This window comes from Ascaphus truei, chromosome 17 (assembly GCF_040206685.1).
Source record: "Ascaphus truei isolate aAscTru1 chromosome 17, aAscTru1.hap1, whole genome shotgun sequence".
Classification (NCBI taxonomy): domain Eukaryota; kingdom Metazoa; phylum Chordata; class Amphibia; order Anura; family Ascaphidae; genus Ascaphus; species Ascaphus truei.
The window spans coordinates 17,602,263-17,609,357 of NC_134499.1; positions in this window are offsets into that span (position 1 = coordinate 17,602,263).

Below are 7,095 nucleotides of genomic sequence, written 5' to 3' on the forward strand. Positions count from 1 at the left end.
AAACACTCTCTCCAACACACACCTTCCTGTAACACTCTCTCCAACACATACCGTCCTGTAACACTCTCTCCAACACATACCGTCCTGTAACACTCTCTCCAACACACACCGTCCTGTAACACTCTCTCCAACACACACCTTCCTGTAACACTCTCTCCAACACACACCGTCCTGTAACACTCTCTCCAACACATCCCGTCCTGTAACACTCTCTCCAACACATACCGTCCTGTAACACTCTCTCATCCACATCCCGTCCTGTAACACTCTCTCCAACACATACCGTCCTGTAACACTCTCTCCAACACACACCTTCCTGTAACACTCTCTCCAACACATACCTTCCTGTAACACTCTCTCCAACACACACCTTCCTGTAACACTCTCTCCAACACACACCGTCCTGTAACACTCTCTCCAACACACACCGTCCTGTAACACTCTCTCCAACACATACCTTCATGTAACACTCTCTCCAACACATACCTTCCTGTAACACTCTCTCCAACACATACCTTCCTGTAACACTCTCTCCAACACACACCGTCCTGTAACACTCTCTCCAACACACACCTTCCTGTAACACTCTGTCCAACACACACCTTCCTGTAACACTCTCTCCAACACACACCTTCCTGTAACACTCTCTCCAACACACACCTTCCTGTAACACTCTCTCCAACACATACCGTCCTGTAACACTCTCTAACACATACCTTCCTGTAACACTCTCTCCAACACACACCTTCCTGTAACACTCTCTCCAACACATCCCGTCCTGTAACACTCTCTCCAACACACACCTTCCTGTAACACTCTCTCCAACACATACCTTCCTGTAACACTCTCTCCAACACATACTTTCCTGTAACACTCTCTCCAACACACACCTTCCTGTAACACTCTCTCCAACACATACCGTCCTGTAACACTCTCTCCAACACATACCTTCCTGTAACACTCTCCAACACATAGCGTCCTGTAACACTCTCCAACACACACCTTCCTGTAACACTCTCCATCACACCTTCCTGAAACACTCTCTCCAACACACACCGTCCTGTAACACTCTCTCCAACACACACCGTCCTGTAACACTCTCTCCAGCACATACCATCCTGTAACACTCTCTCCAGCACATACCGTCCTGTAACACTCTCCAACACACACCTTCCTGTAACACTCTCCATCACACCTTCCTGAAACACTCTCTCCAACACATACCATCCTGTAACACTCTCTCCAACACACACCGCCTTGTAACACTCTCTCCAGTAACTATCACTCCCACCCAGCATTCAACATCTGTGTCTCAACTTAGTGCCAGCTCCAATACTATATCATATACATGTGTTAGACTACTTACTGCACTACACAAACAAGACACTCATATGAACACTGATATTCAAAAGTTACAACACTTCAACTACTTTGTACAGCCAGTGTATAACATTAAAATAACTTGTGTACAGAAACATCAATTATAAGCCATAATTTCCTGTGCTAACACTACTATCATACCCGCAGTGACCTCAGTATCCCCCACTTCTTATCAAAAATAACAGTTACAGCTACTTCTGCTGCTCTCCAGCCACAGTCACATGCCTGCTTGACATACATTTTGCCTGTACCTTTAGCCAGAAGTGACCAAGTGTTCACTCCCAACACATACAACAGGAAGGGATACAAAGTTTAAAAAAATCACAATGGCCAAGGTAAACAAAGATAGCAACGGTGTCGCACTCGCCAGAAACAAAGTAATGCACCCAAAAAACAACCTAAAACTCATCTACAACGCAACCGAGAGTGGCAGCAAAGACAAAAGCAACTATATATTTAAGTACAACAAGATGAGCATTTACAGTTACCAACGCCTTCAACAATCACTGGACTGTCCACCAGACACCAGTAATGCACGAGTACTGCCTGAGGCACCAAACCCTACTGCATTGCCTTACGCCGATTATAATTCTCACCAAAATGCACAGCATCGTTTTACACTTACCTTCTTGAACAACAAATTTGGGTACAAATGTTACATTTCTCATCCTTTATGGTTCAAAAAGGGGTGTGTGCCAAGCACGCGCATTATAAGTGAAACTTTGTGTGTTGTCACTCTCAAAAGGGTTTAATCCCATAAAAATGATTCAAATAAAAGTACAAGTTCATTGCTGAAACGTAGCGAAGTTGGACTCGGCACACACCCCTTTCTTTTAAAAAAAATGTCATGTGTTATACTGTTTGTGTACACACCATGCATGTTTGGCACATGGGTCTCTTTTATTAGAAATGGGGGAATTGTAAATAGTTTTGCTAGTTGTACTTCTATATTTATAGTGTGTGTGCACGTACCTTGTATGTTTTGCACTGGGGGTTTTGTTTATTATAAATGGTAGATTTGTAATGTTTTTTATTATTTGTACTTCTATATTTAGTGTGTTTGTACGGCCGCGTCTGCGCATGTGCAGGGAAAGGGCCGCGTCTGCACGTATAGAGAAATGGTCACCTCTGCGCATGTGCAGGGAAACGGCCGCGTCTGCGCACGTGAAGGGAAACGGCCGCGTCTGCGCATGTGCAGGGAAACGACCGCGCCTGCGCATGTGCAGGGAAACGGACGCATCTGCGCATGTGCAGGGAAACGGCCGCGTCTGAGCATGTGCAGAGAAACGGCCGCGTCTGCGCATGTGCAGAGAAACGGGCGCGTCTGCGCATGTGCAGGGAAACGGCCGCGTCTGCGCATGTGCAGGGAAACGGCCGCGTATGCGCATGTGCAGAGAAACGGCCGCGTCTGCGCATGTGCAGGGAAACGGCCGCGTATGCGCATGTGCAGGGAAACGGCCGCGTCTGCGCATGTGCAGGGAAACGGCCGCGTCTGCGCATGTGCAGGGAAACGGCCGCGTCTGCGCATGTGCAGGGAAACGGCCGCGTCTGCGCATGTGCAGGGAAACAGCCACATCTGAGCATGTGCAGGGAAACGGCCGCGTCTGCGCATGTGCAGAGAAAAGGCCGCGTCTGCACGTATAGAGAAATGGTCACCTCTGCGCATGTGCAGGGAAACGTCCGCGTCTGCGCATGTGCAGGGAAACGGCCGCGTCTGAGCATGTGCAGAGAAACGGCCGCGTCTGCGCATGTGCAGAGAAACGGCCGCGTCTGCGCATGTGCAGGGAAACGGCCGCGTCTGCGCATGTGCAGGGAAACGGCCGCGTCTGCGCATGTGCAGGGAAACGGCCGCGTCTGCGCACGTGAGGGGAAACGGTTGCTGAGAGATGTCAATGAATATAATCGGGAAATGGTTACTCTACACATGCCATTTCGCAAAGAAGAAGCGGACATATTATCTGAAATGAAAGTTATCACTATCTACGATCGCAATGAAGAGCTCAACGTTGCAAACTCTACGAATCAGACTTAGGCCTGGGACATAGTAAATAGAAGCTCGCTTAGGCGCGCTCCTACTCTGCCTCGCCTGCTGAAAATGGTGCTTATTTCTGTCCTTGCAGGAGAGGCAGTGAGCGTGCTCAGGGGGCGAGGCGGAGCGGGAGGCGGGGCTAGTCCCCCGCTCCCATTGGATGACCGCTCCTCCGCTTCCCCGAGCGGCAAATTTGAAACTTGCCTGTCTCAGCAAAGTTTCTGAGCCTCCGCACGCATCAGCGCGCATGCGGAGGGGGAAACTATAGCCGCGCTGATGACAGATGCAGAGGCTTTGTGCATCTGCTCAGCGCGGCTCAGCCCGCCTCAGCGACGCTTAAACTTACTATGTCCCAGGCCTTAGACATTCGTAACACATTGCTAATCTGCAAAGAACTGTGTCGTAAAGCAGGCAATGGCGATCATGACGACACAGGCGCCACTGACTGACATCAGTTAGTCACTCCATTCTAACAAGAACACCATGCATTACAACACTTTTAGGAACATCCTGAAAGTGCTATGAATGCAGATTTAAAACTTGGTGCAATTACTAAGGGCAGAGAAAATGTACTGCCTAATGAAGAATTCTGCTAACTTATGCAAATGGCAAACGCCAAACAGAAAGGTCTATTGCTGCATGTAATTTGGAGCCTGCAACCTACACTCAATGAACCACAAAAAAAGATGGATCAAACCGCACACCAGTGTGTATACAGAGGATTGAGAACGAGGGGCATACAGTAGGAGGAGAATATAATGTACACAGCACTGATCTCTATACCATCCTGGATACTCTGCTTGTCAGGTATATGTCACTTTGCTACTAAGGATCTGCGTACTATACTACTAAGGCTTGTTCTATAGTGCTCACGATTCCTCCGCCGTGCGCGCGCGTCAATCATAGTTGGCTGTTTTTGGCATCCGTTTGTATAGATGGGACGCGCGCGAACGGTGGTGCGGCAGATAGGAGAAAATATAAGGAAAATTATATTTTCGTGCTGCTGCCAAGCCGTAGGCCAATCAGAGTGCGCCCTAACGCGGTGATGTCATTGACACGCCCCCTAGCCGCCCGCGTCACTGCCTGCAATATCTAAATAAGACGCGAGCGGCACTGTGCGCACGCCTGCACTATAGAACAGCCCTTACACAGACACGTACAACTGTGCATAGAGATAGTGTAACTATATACAGTACTACATTCCCTGAGTCCCTACAGTCTCCCATATAGGTCTCTGATCTCCTATATGGGGACAACAATGGTTTCTATTCTGCAACAGCAGTGAATATATGATTTCATTTCATAAATCAACTGTGGATGTGGGATTTTATGTAACATCAACTGCATTTCCTTGATATAAGTGCATGCAAATGGTAATAATAACCAAATTAGTTATATATCATATATCCTCCTTGACGATATCCTAACGATGAAATATCTATTTGATCCTATTCAGAGATCACAGCATTCATACACCATTTAAAATCCATGATGTCCGAGTAGAAATCCTGGGTATATATGTTTTAGACACGCAATTCTAAGCGTATATGATCAGTCTAAGATATTCTATTACCCCAGCTTCCTAGCTACTCCGCACTCCATTGCAGGGATTTTATTTTATTATATTTGTCACTGCATATAGTTATTTTCACTGTGTACACCTATTATTCCATGAATGTAATAAAAAAATAATAATTTTAATTACTGATCCTAATGTCTATCTGACAGCCTTTGCAGAAACATTATCTGCTGGACCACTCTTGTCCTGTATCCTCTGTAAACCATAGATTGAGTACAACAATTTGGAGGATGTTTTTTGGTCGTACTGGGATCAGTGCTGTGTTCACTCAATGAACCACTCCGGATATTTCTCACTGGACCTGCAGGATGTGGTAAAACGTTTGTAATACGCCTTGTGATGGACATTTTCAATCGCTTCACTAACACGGATGGATGCTGCAATGCAGGACATTACCTGTGCACCCACCGGAATAGCTGCCATGGCGATTATGGTACAAAATGGAGAAAGCGCTAAAACACTTTAAAACAGCCAATGAATACAGATAAAAGCAAAGTGATAAAACCACAGAATAAATTAACCTAAAAAAACCATATATAGACGAAACTAGTGTCCAAGTCCTGCTGCCACAGTCCAAATCAGGGGATATTTCTGGTACCCTCACAAAGACTTACAAAAGAAATCTGGACAATCGGGCGCAAAGGGCTGTTGACAAGGAAAAGATATATGTGGAAGAGAATAAATAGCCAATATAGGGGTTCATGCAGTTAGCAGTGGAAAGGCAATTCTCGCCACTTTCCCGCCAAAAAATGGCTACCCCTATTCAGTAAGGGGCGAGAAAGTGGCGAGAATAAAAAAAAAAACGCCAGTTTGGTTGGCGGTTTTTTTTTTCCGCCGGTGGCGAGGCGATAAGGCACTTTCCGCCTAAAATAGAAACATTTTCCGCCACGCTGTATTTTAGTAGTGGCGAGTAGCTTAGCGGAGCTATTCGCCACTCTAGAATGGCGTTTTGCTGGCGAATCAGCCACGCAAGAAAAATGCATTTACACTACCGACACACTTTATTGAAGTGTGGTCGGTACCGCAAGCCGGGAAATCTCCCGGCTTGCTAGTGGCCACCGCGCGGTCACGCGTCATCGGGAGCGTGCGCCCCCTGCACGCGTGTCCAGGGGCTCCCCGAGGGAGCCCTGGTGTCCCAGATCGCGGGACAGCGGCAGGGGGTTCCGGGGGACCCGGCGGACCCGGCAGCGGTAGGGAGAGCGCCCCGATCGGAGGGCGCTCTTCCGCTGCTTCGGCGCGCGCCCGTCACACTCGGGCGCGCGCCAGGCTACTGCTGCGGCACAGAACGGGCAAATGCTCGAATAAACTGTGCCGCAGCAGTAAAGGCCACTTCATTACCTTAGCGGCTAACCGCTAAGGCAATGAAGGGGTTAAACAGCCGTGCCAGGTTTATTGTGGGTAGCGGGTGTGGGTGAAGGGGGTATTTGACCCTTGTTGTTTGTTTAGGGCTTGCGGGGGGGTTGCGGGTGCGCTTAACCCCTTCACGACCGTAGCAGTTAATACCGCTACGGTCATGAAGGGGTTAAACCCTCCCACTACCCACCCGCAAGCCCTAAACAAACCACCGTTGGGGCTAATACCCCCTTCACCCACCCCCGCTACCCACAATAAAAGGAAAACACACACAACAGCCCCACACTAACTAAAGAAATATATATATATTTTATATATATATATATATATATATATATATATATATATATATATATAAATATATAGAAAAGAAACAAAAAGTAGCGCCAACAGGTATATAGATGTATATCAAATGATAATAATGATTGTTAAATAATTACCCTAAAAATCAATGACAAATATATTTATCTGAAAATAATTAAATAATTAAATAATTAATTAAACGGACTCTCCAGTAGAGATACAATACTAAACAGTGTAGAGCATAGGAACTGAGTATATACTGCTTCAATAAGTATACATACAATATCTATTAAAATGATACTAAATTAAATAATACTAAGTAAAATACATAACAATTTAAAATACCAAATGTGTTACACAAATTAGTACAAAATACATATTCAACAAAAATGTAATAAACTTAACTAAATGTTAAATGCTTAAAATTAATAAAAAAATATTTTTGTTTGGA